The sequence below is a fragment of the Grammomys surdaster genome, unplaced genomic scaffold, assembly GCF_004785775.1.
Source record: "Grammomys surdaster isolate TR1022 unplaced genomic scaffold, NIH_TR_1.0 122661, whole genome shotgun sequence".
NCBI classification, from domain to species: Eukaryota; Metazoa; Chordata; class Mammalia; order Rodentia; family Muridae; genus Grammomys; species Grammomys surdaster.
In genome coordinates this window covers 27143-48145 of record NW_021618112.1, presented here as the reverse complement: position 1 = coordinate 48145, position 21003 = coordinate 27143, and the positions used below count along the sequence as shown (strand labels likewise).

The 21003-nt window shown below is 38.1% G+C and overlaps 1 pseudogene; it reads left to right on the top strand.

The window, feature by feature from the left end:
• Window positions 1–728: 728 nt before the first annotated feature.
• Window positions 729–1510, top strand: LOC114636165 (annotated as a pseudogene).
• The last annotated feature ends 19493 nt before the right edge of the window (window positions 1511–21003 follow it).

The following is a 21003-nucleotide window of genomic DNA, read 5'->3' as shown; positions in this document are numbered from 1 at the left end:
AGGCAAGCTCAGCAGGCAGTCTATTCTTCTCAGCTTGTGCACCATGCTACAGGCAGCTAAGGAGGTGCCAAGGCAGGCAATGTCTCTGGAGTCCTATTGTTTGGTCTATTGTGGTAAACAAGGTCTCTCAGGCCTGCTCAAGGCTGGGGGAAGGACACAATTCCCCCTTTTTAGTTTTATAAAATATGAGCAGTGTCAGCAGCTGGATGGGGTACAATATTTGATCCCATCTAGGGTACAGAGTGGCCAGGTGACCGTACCTGTCTTAGGTTGGCATCTATATTGCTCCTATATTACCTGTCTTTGAGGTAATACATAGCATATTGATATATCCCTCTGCCTTAGGTTTACAGGAGCTCAAGACAGTCTTGACTAACCAGCCATCATTGGCACACTCTTTCCCATAAGATCAAAACCACATTCAGACCAAAGGACCTATGGGCATGCACTAGATACAGTTCTTCACAGAGATGCGTAAACTGCCATGATGAAAGCTGAGCTTGCTGATAGTGATCCTGTGTGAGGGGAATCAATCTGCTTAAGATACAAGCTTCAAAGTTTAAAAGCAACATGATTATCCAAGCAATGTAGCAATTAAGGTTGAGACTTAAAAGACTACCCTTTCCCTTCCGGCTTGACCGAACCAGGCTCGTGGGCCAGTGACACCCAGAAATTAAGAGGTTCTTAAAACCCAGGAGCTTGCGAACGGCTGCTCCGTGGCTGTCAACATGCCACAAAATGAATATATTGAATTGCACTGCAAACAATATGGCTATCGTTTGGACTACCATGAGAAAAAGAGAAAGAAAGAAGGTCGGGAGGCCCATGAATGTTCAAAGAAGGCAAAAAAATGATTGGCCTGAAGGTTAAGCTCTACCATAAACAGCGCCATGCCAAGTAAATACAAATGGAAAAGACTATTAAGATGCATGAAAAGAGAAACACCAAGCAGAAGGATGATGAGAAGACTCCACAAGGAGCAGTGCCTGCCTATCTGCTGGACAGAGAGGGGCAGTCCAGAGCAAAAGTACTTTCCAACATGATTAAGCAGAAACGAGAAGAAAAGGCGGGAAAATGGGAGGTTCCTCTACCCAAAGTTCGTGCCCAAGGAGAAACTGAAGTATTGAAAGTTATTCGAACAGGAAAAAGAAAAAAGAAGGCATGGAAGAGAATGGTTACTAAAGTCTGCTTTGTTGGTGATAGTTTTACAAGAAAACCACCTAAATATGAAAGGTTCATTAGGCCAATGGATCTACGTTTCAAAAAAGCCCATGTCACACACCCTGAGCTGAAGGTTACTTTTTGCCTGCCTATACTCGGTGTGAAAAAGAATCCATGATCCCCATTATATACAACCCTGAGTGTGATCACCAAAGGTACAGTTATTGAAGTGAATGTGAGCGAGTTGGGCCTTGTGACACGAGGAGGCAAGGTTATTTGGGGAAAGTATGCCCAAGTTACCAACAATCCTGAAAATGATGGGTGCATAAATGCAGTCTTGCTGGTTTGACAGTGACGTCATACAAGTCATTCCACTCACTAGGAAGACTACATGCTGTCAGGAAAATACCATCGCTGTGACCTTTCTGTACTAACATACAGCCTTACCCCGTGTGCAATCATCAAGAAGTATTCATTAAGGTGTAAAGGAAAATAAAACACTGCCCTATTTTACAAAAAAAAAAAAATTAAGGTTGAAATATTCCAGTATCTAATCCAACTGCTGGTTGATAGGGATCAGACACAAGTCTGGCCACTGGTCTAGTAGGCGGCCTTAAGTATTGATTTGAAACACTTTCTCTCCAGTAAGAGTGGAGATTATATGCCATGTTAAATCAGCTGACTGATTTTGAGCCATCTTCATCATCAGAATCATAATTATTAGGCTCAAGATCTGTGTCCACTTGATGGACCAATCTTTCAGGGAGCCATCGAGCTCTGTTCTCTTTTCTGAAAAAATACAGACTGACCCAAGACCCCAAATTAAAACAGGGTCGGGACCACACCAAGTATTAGTTAAGGGGTCTCTCCACATGACCCTGGCAAAAGAGTTGGAAGTAACTGGATGACCGGATTCCAGTGGCGATCTGCTGCAGACTGATCTTTAGTATCAGTTTGCAGAAAATTTAAAACAAATAAGACAAGCTTTTGGTGACCTTGAGGGGTATAATTCTCCCTCTTTAGTTTTAACGAGCCAATTTTTTAGAGTGTGATGTGCATGCTCAACAATTCCTTGTCCCATTGGGCTATAAGGAATTCCAGTTTTATGTTCAATGCCAAATTCCTTACAAAATGATATAAAGTTGTTTTCAGTATAGGCTGGCCCATTGTCCGTTTTGAGGACTTTAGGTAATCCCATAGGATTAAAGGCTTGTAAGCAATGACCAATTACATTTCTAGAGGCTTCTCCCAAATGTAGAGAAGCAAAAAGGAATCCTGAGCAAGTATCAATACAGACATGTATATATTTCAATTTTTGAAATTCTGCATAATGAGTTATATCCATTTGCTAAATATGGTTAGGCATAAGGCCTTTTGGATTAATGCCTGAATGGGGAACTAGAGATAAGGTAAGACAGTTAGAACATTGTTTTACAATCATTTTTGCCTGCTTGTTAGTGATTTTATGTTGGAGCCTTAAAGTGTGACTAGAGAGATGAAACTTATTATGATCTCATTTAGCCAAAGCAACAGGATCTAAAATTAAGGCTTCTCCTATTAAATCTCTGTCAATACAATCATTGCCTGCAGCTAAAGGTCCAGGAAGACCAGTATGAGCTCTTATATGGCCAATATAAAAGGAATTTTTTTCTGGTAACAATGAGGTTTTGTAGTTGTGAAAACAGAGATCTGGCTGGAGTATTGAACTGCAATACACCACAAGTTTCTCACAAGGGAGCAGACTGAGCCACATATAGACTATCAGTAAAAAGATTACAGGCATCATTTACAGACTGAAAAACATTCAGAACTGCTGTCAGTTCTGCTAGTTGAGCAGTCTCTATGACTACTTGTTGATTATTTATGAGATACCCTGCTTGTGCTTTAGAGGAGCCGTCAGTAAAGATTAAAAGAGCATTATGCAGAGGCTGCAAAGAAGTCATGTTAGGAAATATAACCTCATGTACATTTAAAAACTGTATCAATTTATCTGGAGGATAATGATTGTCTATAATGCCATTAAATCCTATTTGAGCAAGCAACCAATCTGTACTATGCTGCTTTAACCAAATATTCTGATCTGACGCTTCAAAAGTTTTAATACCTTGCCCTTGTGTTTCTAGTCCTTGGCCAGGCAAAAATCCCATCCCTATCTTAGCATTTGTTTAGTCACTACTTCATTAGGACTGCACATCATAAGACCCATCTGTGACAAAAGATCTCTTCCCCAGAGGGTTACAGGCAAATTCGGCATTACATAGGGCTGAATTTGGCCTGAATTGCCTTCTTCATCTCTCCAAGTTAGAAGTTTAGAACTTTGTTTCGGGTTATTGGCATAACCAATCCCCTGAAGGTGAGTGAGAGTATCAGACAAAGGCCAGGCTGAAGGCCACTCTTGTCTTCTAATAATCGTTACATCAGCTCCTGTGTCTATCGATCCTTCAAAACCTTTTCCTTCAATTATTAACTTAAGATTAGGTCTCTTGCTAGTAATAGATTGAACCCAATACACATCAGAGGAACCGAAACCATCTTGCTGTCCTCTCTCATTCTTAACAAATTTGGAAGGAAGCGGATGCAAAGGAACCAAAACGAGTTGAGCAATTCTCTTTTCAGTAGGTACAGTTATAACACCATGGGGGGAAACAGCCATAATCTTAATTTCTCCCTCATAATCCCTCATAATCATATGACACCTGGATAAATTTGCAATCATTTTACAATACTGCTGCTTCAGCCTAGAAGTAATCCCCATGTCCCTGGAAGCAAGGGCCTGAAAACTCCTGTGGGCAGCGTCTGAACTCCCATTTCTGGCATCAGTACCACATAAGTAGTGGAACTGAGGTCCAGTCCTGCACTTCCTGGGGTTGCTCTAATAAGTTCTGAAATGGATTTTCCTGGCTTGGCAATAGCTTTGTGGCCCCATCAGCTGTTGAATGTGGACTCCTTGGGGCCTAGGGCTGGCCCCAACACTCGTTTCCTGACAATGGATGGCCCTGATAATCTGTTTTAGATTTGCATTGCTTAGCCCAATGATAACCCTTCTTGCACCGAGGACAAATTTCTGACATGCGACCTGATTGTTTGTTCGTGTCTCTTTTCTTGGGACAGTCATTTTTAAAATGACCTGGATCTCCACATTTAAAACACCTTTTATCTTTACAGTTCTGTGCAAGCATTGCTTGCATAGTGGTCCCTTGTGAGGCAGCAGCCATGGCCAGACCCTGATGGTAAGAGAGTCCAATTTCAGCGCAAAGAGGAATGTATCCATGTAAATCTGTCTTTGCTTTGTATGGCCTGATAGCTGTGTGGCAAGCTGTATTAGCATTCTCATAAGCCAATTGTGTAACAAAAGGAATTTCCCCTTCAAATCTCCAAAAATTCTACCAGCTGCCTTTAGCAGCCTGTCCACGAATTCCTGAAATAATTCGTCAAGACGGTGTTTAATACTGGATAAATTCCCACTAAGATCCCCTTTAGTAGGTAATTGATTCCAAGCAGCCATTGCAATCTGTGCGTACACTCTGGCAGACAGTTCAACCTGATTAGCATTACAGTCATATCGACCTTCTCCTAGAAGCATGTTAATATCCCAATCTGCATTGCCTACCTAAGCATTCATCATGGCGGTTTTCTTACTAGTATCACGCCATTCTGAGCTCCAAAGCAAGTAATCTCCTCCTGACAAAGTAGCCTTACATAAAGTTTTCCAATCTTGGGACATTACATTTGCTTCTACCACAGTATCCAATAAAGCTTGTGTAAAGGGGGCAGTAGGCCTGTATTTCACCGCAGCCATTTTCAATTCTTCTATCACTTTGAAATCCAATGCCTGATATTGTCTAATTCTTCTGTTCTGCTGGTCAATTACATCAACTACAGGAAATGCTAACACATCAGATGTATCTTGCCCATCCCTTTGAGCCTGATTCACAGCTCTTTCTAAAGGTGATTGGTGCATCTCAAAATCATTGTTCTTTTTTGCACCTGATAGACACTTTAACTCCTGCAGCTCGTTAGTTGATTTCTACAGCTTAATTTCCATCTCTAATTTATATACTTTCATGTCCAGCTGGGCAGCTTCTGCTGCGTCAAAGACCATAGGTGGAGTGGAAGGTGCATGGGGGGGGGGGAATCCTCATGATATTTGGTAGTCCTTTCCTTTAAATCATCTCATTTTTCTAGATCTGATTTATCATCAGAATCTCTGATTTCTTTTATCTGAGCTGTAGAAGGTGTACTAGGTCTACACTTCTCTGATTTAGATTTGAGAGTGCCCCTTTTTGTAAAAGGGCTCTCTGATAGGCATTCTTGGAACTTTTCAAGCTGCACCTGGGTTGCAGCTAACGCCTGCAAGGTCTCTTCATCTATTTTATTATCAGTAGCATCTTTTATGAGTTCCCAGAGGCAGAGGGTGTTAGGATCTGCCTTGGTGGTTCTCAAAACTTGTCTGACTGTTTCCCAGGTTTTCTTATTCAAAGTTCCTTCTTGTGGGAACCATGGGCAGCATGAATTTCTTTCTGCCAAGAATTTTTCTGACATACTATTTGAAAACCCTGCTCCTCCCACCTGGAGCAGCTCTTGCAGACTGTGGACAAATGCCTGTTTAGAATTCTCCTGACCCATAATTCGCTGTCACCTCCTAGACAAAATCGGCACCAAGTCAACACCTTTTCCACCTAGATGGTATCCCCTGAAACACATTTCCTACAAACACAGCCTTCAAAGAATAATCATAACTAGCACCAGTATCAAAACTGTTTGTTGCTTACCAAGTATGCGGGATACTTTCCTTCTTGTTCTGTTTTCAGAAGAGCTCTACACAAGACAGCATTCCTCAGCTGGTCTCTCATGTTCAGGTCCCAGGTTGGGCACCATTCTGTTGCTGGCCAGCAGCTAGAGTCAACCGGGTTCACCTGAAAGAGAGGCTGGGAATGGAAGAAGGGACAGGAGAGCGAGGGCAAGAAGAGATGAAGCCAGGACAAAGGTTTCTGATTGACACTCAATGCTTTAATGTTCATCTTTCAATTTACAGGGGAAATCCCACCCCCACCCCCAGAGTTCCTTCTTCCTTCAGCCTGCTGGTGGTGAGGAGAATCCATCCTGCTGGAGGTGATGGGAATCCATCCTTACTCACAGGCCTGAGATGTCTCAAGGCAAGCTCAGCAGGCAGTCTATTCTTCTCAGCTTGTATACCAGGCTACAGGCAGCCAAGGAGGCCAAGGCAGGCAATGCCTCTGGAGTCCTATTGTTTTGTCTATTGTGGTAAACAAGGTCTCTCAGGCTTGCTCAAGGTGGCGGGAAGGGCATACCTAATCTTGATTTAACATTTGTAAGTGGTACTTGTCTAAAAAATTGTTCATTTCCTTGAACTTTTTCAATTTTGTGGAACACAGGCTTTTGAAGAAAGAGTTAATGATTTCTTCAGTGTCTGCAGTTTTGTCTCCCTTTTCACTTCTGACTTGGTTTATCTGTATACTGTCTCTCTGTCTTTTGCTTAATTTGGCTAAGGGTTAGTCTATCTTGTTGATTTTCTCAAAGGACCTGCTCTTGGTTTCATGGATTCTTTGTATTGTTTTTTTGTTTTTTTTTTTTTCTGATTCATTTCAGCCCTGATGTTGATTATTTTCTGCTTTCTACTCCTATTTGTTGTGCTTGTTTTCTTTTTTTCTTCTTCTAGAGCTTTCAGGTATACTTTTTAAATTGCTGGTTTATAAAAGACTTAGTGCAAGGAACTTTTTCAGGCATTATTTTAAAGCCTGTTCACTACACAGATATAGGCGCTCCTTTGGTTAACATAGTTATGTTAAAGGTCATTCTTTGCAATCCCCCTAACCAGAAGTGTAACTTAATCAAATGTAAACTTATCTACTGAATAGTTAAAAATGATAATTATTGGTCATTTGTTGCTTAGTGTATGTATTTTATTCAATAAATGGTTATTAAATATTGATTGCAGTATTTTAATTGATATGAAACATATGGTGACATGGGAAACCAACATTTCCCACTCATCTAGAGATCTTCCAGAGGCCAGATTAGCCAAATAAATGCTCTAGAAAGTAGTTGATGGAGTGAATATCCTCATAATGCAGAGAACTTGGATTCTTCAAAGAAATGAGCTATATCTGTGCTGCCTAAAGTTGTTTGAGCAGATTCAGGGATCATAAATTGAAACTGTACAAGTAGAAGAGTAGAATCCAAGTGTTAAATTTCAGAATCATGGCCATTTCTTCCTGTAACCACCCAGGAAATCTTTCAATAGTTTCTTTTTTTTCTGGTGTCCTCTGTCTCCCAGAATGGCATCACCACTCATACTGACACATTATTCAGCTGCCTACTATTCTTTATTGATACTTCCCTCTCTCTGACACATACTATCTGACTCATGGTCTCATCTGGGTAGGGTCAGCTCCTAGTTTCTTGTATTCTCCTACATCACTCCTCTGCACTGACCCTAGTTTGCCTCTTTCTGTCTCTCTCTTACAAGTGCTCTTAAACCAGCCTTTAAATTTCATCTGGCCTCTATATCAAGCAAGTGAAGTTTTAAAATGTAAGCCAGTGTTTACATTACTAATTTAATGCTTAAATATTTTTATTTATACTTTGGAAGTGTTTTTTAGGATAATACGTGAGATCTGATAAGATTACTTTTCTCCTTGACTTCATTGATTCAGGTTCACAACTTGGTTATTGGGACTTTCTTCTGTGGACAAGTATGGCACTATTAGAAATATCACTCACTTAACGTCAAGTGCCTCTTTTTCTGTCTTTTTTTTTCTTTTTCAGATTTTGTCACATTTAATCATTTTGCCATGTTGTTTCTTTTTCCCTCCACATATCAACACAAGTATTACTTCTTAAAAAATCTCCATGATCACTTGTAATGCCAAGATACAATTGTAATAGATTATAAAAGAAACAATAATTTTCCTTTCTCAACACGTCTTTCTAAACAGAATTAAGCATTCATGAATGATTGATAGTAATTGTCTCTCACTTTGGGTAAGTTCAAAGAGAATAGAGTATAGCATTTGCCAGTGTCCATGGAGTGTGATAATACTCACCATGGAATTTATGAATGCATGAATAACATATAAAAGTCTTTAAATGACTCACACTTTAGATATCCTCCCAAACAATTTATTTGAAGAAATTATAGAAGATGAATTAGTCTCAATTTTGTTTCTAGTGATTTATTTTTAGATTAATGCATATTCTACCCATGTTTCCAAGAAAATTGTATTGACAATAGGAAAAGCCAGATGTATGACTGCCTTCTCACTTTATCTGAATGTGGAGGTGGTTTAACAGTAGATTTGGATTTCCCAAGTTAGCCCAGCCACCATATAAGCCAACTAAGCCCAAGATATTGTCAAGTGTTATCTTAGTTCCTGAGACAGAATTGCATGTATAGTACTTTAAAAATCAATCTTTGGGCTCTAGAAATTTCACATCAATCTACTGTGAAAACAAATGGATTACAAATGCCAAGAGAAGAATTTAAGTACTATGGATATGCTCAGTATCTTATTAGATGACAGTTTGGGGGGTACACATTTATCAAATTTCCTCAAATGTGTTCTTAAATTTCGTGGATATAATGTATCAGCCATTATTCAATAAACTATAAATTTCTTATACACCGTGAAATGCACATCTACTCTACCTTTTAATAGTAGTGTCAATTCTAATCCATGAAGTAATTGCTATACTTCCAAGTCTTTCACACAATATTCATTATCATTTGAAAATGATAGCATACCATTATTTCCTGGTACTTTACCCAGGAAGCATTACCAATGTCTTTCATGAAAATCTCATGAGAGACAGTCAGAATCACATTGAAAATGGTTCTGTAATGAAATCTGGGTCTTTTAAGGTAGTATATTTAGACTCTTATTAATGTGCATGTGTCACAACTGAAAGATGTGACTTACAAACAGGCTGCTACAGTTACCTTATTTGGAATTCCCATTCCTTTTCCTCCTTTACTATCTATCAGGTCATTACTCCAATACTGGTGCCTTTGGCAAGTTGTCCCACATCTTTCTACAGAGAACAAGAGATGCTGTTCCATATTTTACATTGCCATGACTGTCCTCATGATTATGCTGTTCTGTATGTGACTCCTTGATTAGACACTCACCCTTTGTGTGGAGACTCTGAGCCACTTGAGAGCAACATTGGGCTTGAAGTAATGGTCACTTTGAACTCATAATACATTACCTTTAAGTTACCTTTCCATGGTTTCTATTTTCTCCTTAATGGTGGGTATAAGAAATATATACTACTAGAGTCTGCATTTACTGCTCACAACTTGCCAAGGAACTTTGAACAAAAGAGTTGTGGTTACTGTCTCACTGGATTACATTTCTATTTTTTAAAAAAATATTTTAAATATTTATTCTATTCATTTTCTGTTTTAAAAGTATTTCCAGCTATATATGTACAGGAGGATGGGCTTGTCATGTATACATTGGAGAGGAGATCCTTGGTCCCATGAAGGCTGGATGCCTAGTGTGGGAAAATTTTTGGGTGTGGAGGTGGAAGTGGGCAGGTTGGTGCTGGCACATCCTCATAGAAACAGGAGGAGGGGGAAGGGATAGGAAGTACCTAGGCTGGTTGGGGGAAGAAATGGGTTCACATCTGAAATGTAAATAAAATATCCAAAAAAAATTAAAAACATATTTCTTAGGCTGGGTGGTATTGGTACACACCTTTAATACCAGCACTTTCCAAACAGAAGCAAAAATATCTCTTATGAGTATGAGGCCAGCCTGGTGTACAGAGTGGGTTTCAGGACAGCCAAGACTACATAGAGAAACCCTAGCTAGGAAAACAAAAAACAAAGAGATAAAAATTATTTCTTTAATTTTTTTCAGATTATATTGGATTTATGTCATTTGCCCCTTCCCTTTCCTGCATCAAAACCATCTCATATGCAAATCCTTGCTTTCTTGTAGGTTCATGGCCTCTTTGTTCATTAATTGTTACAGGCATGCATGTATGTATATATACATGTGTATTTATTAAATATGTAAGTACAACATTCTAATCACTAAATGAAATAAATCAAGTTTGAAGATCATGCTAAAAGATGAACTTGATGGACTGAAGTGAGACATCCCAAATGGCATGGAAAATACTGTCCAGCAGATGTGATGTTAAACACTAGAACCGAACCGATGGTGAGATTTCTAAGAAGCTAATCTTGGATAAAGGAGTTAATGAAATGGAGGCAAAGCCACATGGCACTACTTTATGGCAATATGTTAAAGAAGGGTGACAGCAAAGGACTTTCAATTGTGAAAAAGGACATTTTAGAAATAAATGCTTGAAAGTTCCTTCCATGTACCTGGAGAAGAGGAGCAAAGAAACGAGATATAGGAGAAATGATGGAGAGTGGGTAGCTCTGGCAGGATTAACCACGGTGTGGTAACTGAAACATACCTTTTTCCTAGAAAAAAAAGATGGGCAGTGGTTGAAAGAATTGATACAATATGATTCTATTTAAATAGCTTTCCTTCCACCTAGCACTTTCATGAAGTGCATAATGCGGACTCCACCAACTGCGGAGTTAAGGCAGGAATTTGTGAGGTCAGAGTAATAGTGCTGTGAACCATGTCTACAGGATGTTGCAGATGCTGTGTTTACAGTTACATGTGCCTGTTTCTTTGGTGATCATCTAGTTTCTCTTCTTGTCTCTTGCTATCCTGTACTTGTTCCCTGTTGAACATGAGGAGTCTCACTATCTTTCTACAATCTCACTTAGATTATGAAGTTTTATTGAGTCTATATGCTCAAAAAATGAAAGAAGATCACTATTTATATGAAAGAAAGCTTTTTTTTTTCAAAAAAATACATTTGCTGCCTGAATATATGGGTCTTATTAAAAGTTGGGGAAAGACAACAGCAGAGGTTAGAAGAGAACATGTTCTAGGAAGAACTGAGAGTTGCTCGAGTTCTTGAACAGTAACTATGTAGCCCCTCTCCAAATCCAATGTGGACATTGCACCTGATCCTATCCCAGTCTGAAAGACTCAGTTCAGAATGGATGACAGTAGTGTGTTGTTTATATGGGTATTGCATTGATTTGTTGTAGTAAAATTACTGCCCATATACAAATTCGTGAATTAAAGTCTAAAAGAGGCTAAAGATATAACTTAGTTGTTCAGAGTGCTTGATGTGCAACTTGAAAGTGTTTGGAACCCAGTAATCAAGTAACAAGCTATATACAGTACAATATAAGTACTACATACTTGCCCAGACCTGTAAACTTAGCATTATGGAGGATGGAGTCAAGAGGCTTACTTAGACTTCTAACCAGATAACACACTCGAGTTCCATGTTCTAGGAAATACCTCATCTCAAAGAATCAAGGCACACAGTTAAAAATAGCGAAGACTTATGGATGCTCTCCTAAGGTTTTCATTTTATCAGTGTCATATAGGTACATATGCCTACTCCAACACACACACACAAACATACACACACACACTTAGACACACACACACAAACAAGCAAACAAAGGTTGCAACTCAGTGGAAAAACACTTACCTACATATGAGATTCTCTAGGTTCCTTGTAAGCCACAGTACTATAATCAAATCTTGCTAACCCCCTCCAAATAAAAACTCTTAAAAAGAGATTTTAGAATCACAGTTCTTAGAGAAAATCATTCTAATAGTCAGATGCTGAGTTTAATAGATATTTAGGTAACTTGTTTAAGAAGAATATGATAGTTGAAACTGACATCATTCATCAAAATGCAAATGGTAGACTATCCCAATTCACCATAAAATGCAAGATTCATTCTCATTTCATTTTCTTTTCCATCTAGGTTCAGCATTCCATCCACTGATATCATTAAAAGTTTTTTGTGCTGTATGCAAACCTATCACAGATTAATAAAAAAAGCAAGAGACACAAGCAAGAGTTATTGGTGGCACTCAGGGTGAGATTGGATATCGTGGTGCTTGAAAAAGGCAGGACTGAAGAGCAACTCTGGGGAACTGAATAGAGGAAACAGAATCAATTAGTATACTAGACCCTAGCGCTGTCATGCTCATCTTGTTCCAAGACTTCAGTCTTGTCCTCTTGGATACATTAGGTCATCACTGTTGGGGACTGTGTCTGTCAAGAGCTACGGCTGCTGAGAACTCAACTCTGTTCCCTGAGGTGCCAGTGTGAAAAGGCTGAACTCAGCAACTCAACCATGCTGTATGCAAGAAGATCAATAATGACCATGGAAGAGAAACAACATTTGAATGAAAAGAGGAAGTCTTGCTTTTAATTCAGCAACGCAATATATGAAGCTTGAAAATTTTTGAATGGAAAACATTTAAAAACATCTGTAAAATATTGAAACTTCTTTATATTTCTAAAGCTTCCTCGAGCTTTAGAAATTAAGAACTTAGTTTTTGGAGTAAGAAACACTCCTCTTTCTACTACATACTGCCGTTTTTATTTTAAATGTGTTATTTTATTTTTTAGCATCTGTAAATATGTATATATTGCATACATGAAGAAGCCTTGACCTAGCTTTTGCACATATGTATATGTAATATGTAATCTCATTTCCCCTCATTAGAAAATGAAACACAGCATGGAAAATTCCTAGGAACAGCAAAAATCTCTATGAAGCCAGGTGTGTAATATTAAAACTCCATGAGGATATTTATTTTTTGACTTTGCAGAAAGAGGAATGCAAAGTCAAGGAGCTCAAATGAATTGTATTTGGAAGAAACTGGGGTCCAATTCCCAGTGACTTGCTGGGAGCTGCCTTGAGGTCTTTGGCTCTGCAAGACTTGTGAAACAAAACTGGATGTTCAGGATCTGGCTGTCCTTGCTTTGAGCAGCTGCCAAATGAGTGTGCCCTTCAAAACACACATAGAGAGAACAATTGACATTCTGACTTAGCAAATAGACTGAAGACTTTCTACCTTTTTGTTAAAATGTTAATGCTTCTGCACTTTGAAGCAGGAGGGAATTTGCAAATAAAATCTACCATCATATAGATTTGAGAAAAAAAAACAATCAATAGTGGTTTTCCATCTTTATCCTGTAAATAAAATTTGAAATATATTAAAGTTAAAACTAAAACAAAATTAAGATACTGAAGCAAAGACACAGCAACAAGGATGAGGATGGAATGCATGAAGAACAATCTTAATGATTAAGAGACATCACTTTCACTATGATCTGAATATTTGGCAGAAGGGAGAGACACAGCAGTCACTTCTCTCTCATGATTGGAGGAGAGCAAGCTGACCCAAAAAGATGCAATAGTTGCACCAGAACGTTCTATTTAACTTACTTATTTTAGAGTAGGACATAGTAAATCTAAGCACAAGATTTGTGTGTTCAAAATAGATGTTTTCTTAATCTAAGTAATGTGCATAGAAATTAAAATTAATAATGGAAATTTTCATATACTATTTCTATTGAAGATGTTAAGTATCTAATGAGGTTTTTCAGGCTTTTTTTTTTGAGAGATGAAAATATGTAGACAAATGTGTGAAATGACTTAAGACCAAAAAAAAAAAATATGGATAGAAATAAAGAGAACACATTGAATTCAGTTCACTTCAAGTAATGGAGGACAACAGTTAGAAAGCCTAAGCCTGTTGAAAGTCACATTAGTGTTGGGAAGCTGAGGCTGAGGTTGAGGGAATCACAGGTGTTCATTTACTAGAGCATCATTATTTTTCTGATCTCCATATTGCCCTTTCTTCATCTTTTTATATTATGTGTTGACTTAGAACCGTTCACTTTCTTCATAAAGACTTCATCATGCTCGTCACCCCTCCTCCAGGGGCTCCTTTTTGCCCTTTCCCAAGGCATTTCCCAGGCCCTCCCATATGTACCCATCATTTACCTCCGTGTTCTCAAGGTACACTGAGTTCAGTGATAGCCTAGATAATGAGCTTCCCAATGACAGTACTAGTGAACACATGACTGACATCGACTAAATATTCATTAAAGGAGTATGTAAAAACACTGATAAATGGTATGAAATGGTGTTAAACACATTGCTAAGAGACACACAGGATGTCTATTGATCATCAATCAATTGTCTTTAATTGTGTATATATTTAAAAGCATAATGTTATTACTTACACATGTGTAAGTCTCTCTGTGTATGTAAGCAGGTGTTCATGGAGGATAGAGACTTGGTTGCCCTGGAGCTGAAGTTAGTCACTTTTTAAGCTCCTACATGGGAGCTGGGAACCAAGCACAGGCTCTTTGAAAAGCAGTAATCATCATAAATTCCTAATGTGTCTCTCTAGCCTCATTAGTCTGTATATCTTTATTTAGGAAATAAGTAGATGTTTGATCAAATTTTCTGAGCTGGAGAAACAGACATTGCTGTGAATCACTTAATTTTCAAGTGACAACTTGCTTTTTATTAAACAAGACAATTACCAAGGAACTAAAACACCTCAACTACCTATTAAGTGCTACCCATGAGATTCATGATGTGACCATTTAAATAGATGTTCCTTATCAAAACTTATTTATTTATTTATTTATTTATTTATTTGTAGCTCCATATTGAACCATTCCTCATTGATCATCATAGCATCTAGAGTTCATTGAGAAATCTCTCTGTTCACAACTTCTTTAGTGTATAGTCAAAACAGGAATCTTTCCATTATACTCTGGAACTATGATGTTTCTCTAGTGTTTCAGATTAGAAACAGAGAAACCTGTTGATGGAGCTACAGACAGCAGGTGTCTATGGTACAGGTTGGACTTGTTCTATCATGATCTTTTATTACTCTGGTTACTTCATTTACTTTATTTATTTACTTTATTCCTCCCACACTGAAGCCTAGGTTGGTCCTGCAAGGATTTTGGACATGGAACAAATGATGGCAAGTCTGGAGTAGCTACCTCAATGAAGACAAGTTTAGGCACTTGAAATGAGAGGAAAACTCTTCCCTGAGGAGAAGATGGAGACATGAACACACAAGTTGGTGTTTTTAAAAGCTTTTCTAGCTTAGGGAGCAAGGCAGGACCATATGTCTTGGGCATATCTTGATTACAATCCCAAGTCTTATTTTTATCTTTAAAAGCTCATGAAAGAGTAGGCTATGTTCTGAGATAATGTAATACTGGCTTTCTGAACTCACATTGGCCACACCCAAATTATGAAATGGAACCAGTGATAAAAGGAACTTCCCTAGTCTAGATGGCAACAGAAGTTGGGGCAGGCAACTGTTGGGAGCCGACTCTTAGCTGAAAGTAGCTACCATATTTACAGCCATCTTGAGCCATATACCCTGACAAGGGACTTGTTTTCAACAGCCTGCAATAGCTGAGTGCACTCTGATAAACATCTTGTTACACTGTGTAGTGCCCCCAGCTGCAAGGTGCTCCTGGTATCCATGGCTACAAGGCACGTGACATAGTGGCTTCAGTTGAGCTTGTCCAAGAGGACAAGTCACGTGGTAAAGGATATAAATACCCAGGATTTCCTTTCTATGGGTGTGAGGAGAATATAGAAGAAGAGAGGAGAATAAAGAAGAGACTTGAAGAGACTCGACCAGACTCTGTCTTGTATCTATCTTTTGTGTCTCTCGCCCTTCTTTTGCCCTTCCCCGTCCCCACTCTCTCTCTTGCTAGACCCTGACCTGGGGACTGGAGCAGCAGAACAGGCTGGCCTTTACAAAGTAGTAGAACGGGGCCATAACAAAAGAAGTAGCCGTTACAGGCCACAATTCTGGAGGTGTACTTAAGAGACATCAACTAACCAAGATGGAAGTGTTTTACTTTAGAATGCATCAAGGCTTATACTCTCATCTGCTTCCTCCTATGACATTCTCTTCTCTCTAGTAGTGATATATGGCTTAGATATAGGAAATAAAATCTTGGCATGATGTTCAATTTCTAATCTTTTCCTCTTTCCTTATGTTATGGCCATATCTACAATGTTCCCAAGTCTTCATTTCATCACTTATGAAAATTAAGATAATAATGCTTGTCTTTCACAGAACCTACCCATTAGTTATATATCCAGCACATAAAATGAAGCAGGGACTCAGTTCACATCAGGTACTGGCACTACCTTTTCATCGCTAAAATATTTGTGTTTATATTTCAACATAAGTTCTCAGAACATTACTGAGTAAAAAGAGTGGGTGCTCTGGGTATTCTAACCATAAAAGAAATGTGTGTGACAGAGAATTTAAATTGTTAGTGCTTCCTCCATATGTTAAGATCAGCAAATTCTGCTCTTAGTCATAGTTAGTTTTATGTTTACTGACTAACTGCATGAGCTAAGGCCTGGTCCTTAGATTTTGTTAAGTATGTGCTGACCTCCTATTTTACAGATGGACTTGTACAAACAAGCTAGAATTTGGATGTGGAATGTTCTCCCAAAGGTCTAGATGTAAAAGACTTGGTCTGTAGCTGAGTGATATTTGTGATGGTTAAAACGATTAAAGGGTGGGGGCCAGTGGAAAGTTTTTACACTTGAAGGTGTGATTGGAAAGTGATTATGGAATTCTAGTTTGTTCCTCTTTCTCTTCATGGACATGAGCTGAAGGGTTCACAGGCTGCTGCTATGCACTGAGGGGATAACCAGCCTCTGCTATGGTAGGCTGCCTCACTATTGGCTCAAAGCAATGTCACCAGTGCATTGGAGATCAAAAAAATGAAAACTGAGGTCCAAAGTCAATGATTTATTGTCATAACCTGATAATGTCAGTTATTTGTCAAAGGGAAAGAAACCCAACAGCGGGTTTGCAGGAGAATGTAGCAGACAAGACCTCTTCATTCTTCACACCACACTTGGCTTCCTCCTTTAAGAGCCTACTGGGATGTTGGCACATAAGATGATAACAATGTAAGGATTTCAATGTTATTTTAGAAACAAACTGTAGTTAGAATAAAGAAGGAACCAAAGCCTTACCTGCCTGGTTATATTTATGGATGAGTTACAAAAGTCAAAGAATACAATTATACAAACCCTTGTTTTCTGTGTGTACTATGCTATTTTACTTGTAAAGTTTAAGTTAAAATCACCTTACGAGGTCACTTTTGAAGGTTACTGTCCAGGATCTCCTTCAAGGTCCATAAAACTTCTTGAGAAAGAGAAGAGAAAGACCAGGAGTTAGGTAGACTTACGGAAATTTTAGTATGAGCATATCTACCACACTGTCTCATTTTTCCTTTACTTTCTCAAATTGTTTTTAGTTAAAATGTTTTATCTTTATGATTTTTTTGAAATGGCATCTCACTTGTTCCTTAAGATAGTGTCATAATTTTGATCCTCCAGACTCAACCTCTCAAGTAGTCTGGGTTACAGGCCTGTGCTGCTGTGCTCATAACTAAGCTTTCTCATTAGAGCTGAGGCAGAAATTTCTTCTCCAGATTTTTCTTCATATCAGTGAAGTAAGACTCAAGATTTTAACAATGCTTTATAGTTCTCACTCAAAATGGCTCAAGAATAAACTATCTCTTATTACCTTTAGGATAAGAGCTGTTGTTTTGTATTGTCAGTACAATATTATCAGTGCCAAGCTGCAAAACAAAACAAAATGAAAAAAAATCAACAACTGGATTTTGTAATTGTAAGAGTCTATAACTTCTCTCTGGAGCTTGTTTCTACACTGGGTTTTAGAAAGTGATTAGGTTTTATTAATAAATAAAAATTATGAATATCAGACTATATACTGTTGACAGAGAAAAAGGCTCCCACAGAGACTTTGAGGATTGATACAAATATCATCTGTGGTTCAGGCCTAGGTGTCTGGTGGGAGGAATAATAGCTAGTAACATAAAATACAAGGACATCAAGAATGGACATTTGCCATCAGGCGTAGGCATGTGCTTGGCTGTGCAGGCAGTGATAATTTATGAAAGAATTTCAGGAATGATAGCAAATGACCAAATTCGTAGGGATTTTTTGGTGATGAAATGAGCAGATTTGTACATATACATATAACAAACACACACATGTTGTGTGTGTGATTGTGTGTGTGTGTGTGTGTGTGTGTTCAGCTGTTTGCCTTTGAATGTATGTGGTTTTATAACACTGGGGAAGTCAGTTCCCACTGCTCCAATAAACCTTAAAAGCAAATATATAGACAGAAACCATGTTTATTCAGTTTCTTCAGAGGATATATGTATGTAGTACATATTATGTACCTACACCCTATTTAGGCATCTGATATACTGGGATAAATAAAGCATGTTGTTCACATTGAAAATTCCCCAGCAGTTCTTCCACTCCCTTTGAGTCAAATGTCATTCTCTCTTTATAGACCCATGATATAGTTCACATTGACCACAAACATTTTCCTATGGATATTAGTCCTACCACCTACTCTGGAAGTTGACTATAATATTCTTATAGAGTTTATCTTGCTAGTCATTTGTAGTTGTCATTGCACGAGTTCATGTTAACCAACCTTCTTAGTCTTCAAGACTAAAGATCTGTTGAGAAGCAGTTTATGTTCTATATCTGGTTCTTAACAATTTTCACGCCAACTTTTCACATACTCAGAACCTAGCAATTCATTTTTTGGAAGCTTCCTCTCATGCTGCACTTCAACAGCACCCATGGTCTTCCTTTGGAAATGGACTCTGCAATGGTTTACATCTTGACTCTACCCTCATCAAGATTTATTCTCATGCACAAGGAATGCTTTGCCTTTAAACAAAGACTCTCCAGGTTTCCATATTCAATTTGTAATACATGGACTTCAGGTATAATCTCTAAGATACATACTAACTATCTAATACCATGGAAAAGATGCTATAATACCATATTGGACTAGATAGTCTCACCTGGTTTCATATATCATTAAGCTACAAGATTAAAAACAATTTTATAATGCTATAAACTGTATTACACTATGTCAAAGCAAAGTGACAGAGGACAGTAAGTAAGGAAGGGGAGACTAGTAACAAGAGGATGATAAAATGGTTTTGAAAGGAGGAGCTTGGAGATAAGCTACAGGTCAATGCCATGGCCATGAGCAATACATAGAATAATTCAGGTGGAAGGTATCACTTAAGCAACACTAAAGCCTGAAGTCATCCAAAGCTCTAGTAGCACAAAGCAGGAATCATCTCTGAATATAATAAGTATAGACAGCAAGGTAACATTTCTGAGCTCAGAACTTCCAGGTCCCAAATGTAGCACATAGCTAATTTACAGTAGTATATTTTACACTTTGCATAAGGGGACTTCCCTAGTGAAAGAGAACAAAGGAGTAATTATTCTGCCTCCTTGCTTTGGTATGTTTTCTATGTGACATTATTAGCTATTTTTAATTTGCATATATTGAATATTTTTTTTATTATTTTACTTGTTACTTTCCTTTTTGCTTCTGTTAATAATCATGAGGAGGCACAGATGCAAGTAAAACTTCCACAAAAGTAAATGTAATAATAAAATTAAATTATCGGTGTGGAGAAAAATCATACGCAGAACACCATACAACCAAGTAGATTGATTTAAGCATATCAAAGATTACTAGAGATGCCTCAACTACTTCTTTATAATGGATACTCATTTATTGTTTGTTGAGTATAAGAAGCCATGGATATCCCAGGAAAACTGAGAATAATATTTAAATAAAATAAGAACATAATTTTAAGGCTTCTTAGAACTTTAGGGCCCAGCTATGTAGTTTAGCACCTGGTTAGGTGTGGCTTTCCTATCAGAATTAAGCAGAAAGCTTGTTTAAAACTGCACCTTGGCCTAGTTTTTTGGTACATATGCTTTGGAATGTAGGAAGGCCAATTCAAACAATTCTCCACTGTATCTTGAAGATGGTAGATAATAAGTCATAGTTTTCTCCAAGTCTGCTTAGATGTCTATGAAACACAAATTAAAGAACAGCAGCTTTCAGGGCACAGAGTGAAATAAGTATGAAGAATAAGGAGAGGTCATGTGAAATCCAAGCTTTATGAAGTCCAAGGAGTTTTAGAAAGCAGACTGAGAACATGAGAAGGACTCTGGGCTGGATCATTCTTCATGGTGACCAACACACTGATCCTGAGAGTCCTGTAGCTCATGTCTAATGAGAGATTATCAGCTACTGTATCTATCCTCCATGAGCTACTCAAAACCAAACACAGCACTCCTAACATTCATCATCAGGACCAAAACTTGTCTTCCATATTTTAGTTCTGCATATTTCTGCCTTCTTATTATGGCCTGGAGATTTTAAAGCATTATGATAAAAATATCAATGAAGCAGACCAGAAAAATTTTCTCAGACCAGAAAAATTCAGGGCAATTCATTCATATGTAAAATGTAACTTAAGGTTGTGCGACTTCTTTTTCCAACAAAACGTAATAATACACCTGTTCCATTTTACTGATTTCCAGGAGTGTGATCATTATCTACAATGAAGCTAACAACAACAAAAAAAAGTTTGTCTCAGTGCTTATGATCCCCTGGACAAAGGATCAAATCGACTGCATTCTCAATGATCTCCGAATCCAGGATGCTTAAGAATTTGAAAAACCCTGGCTCTGCATTTTTACTAGAGTTATTGGGCTTGTTGTCTGGTTTCTCATCTATGCTGTAATCTGTAACAAAAAATAAACAGAAAAAAAAGTGTCAGATGTGATTCTTAGTCAGAAAAATGAGGAAAATCTGTTTCTCATGTAGGAGCCCTTGAGCTCCTTGGTATCCACCTGGTACCAAGCTATGTCATTAGCTACATCTTCCAGTCTTTACAACATTATCTCATTTAATTCTAATCTCAAAAGTTTGATTCCAAGCTAATTTTGGGACTTAGCATGTCCTGGTATTTGGTCAGCTGAGTAGGGTGAGGTGTTAAAGAAAACTGACTTTTCTAAGTAGCCATAAAATG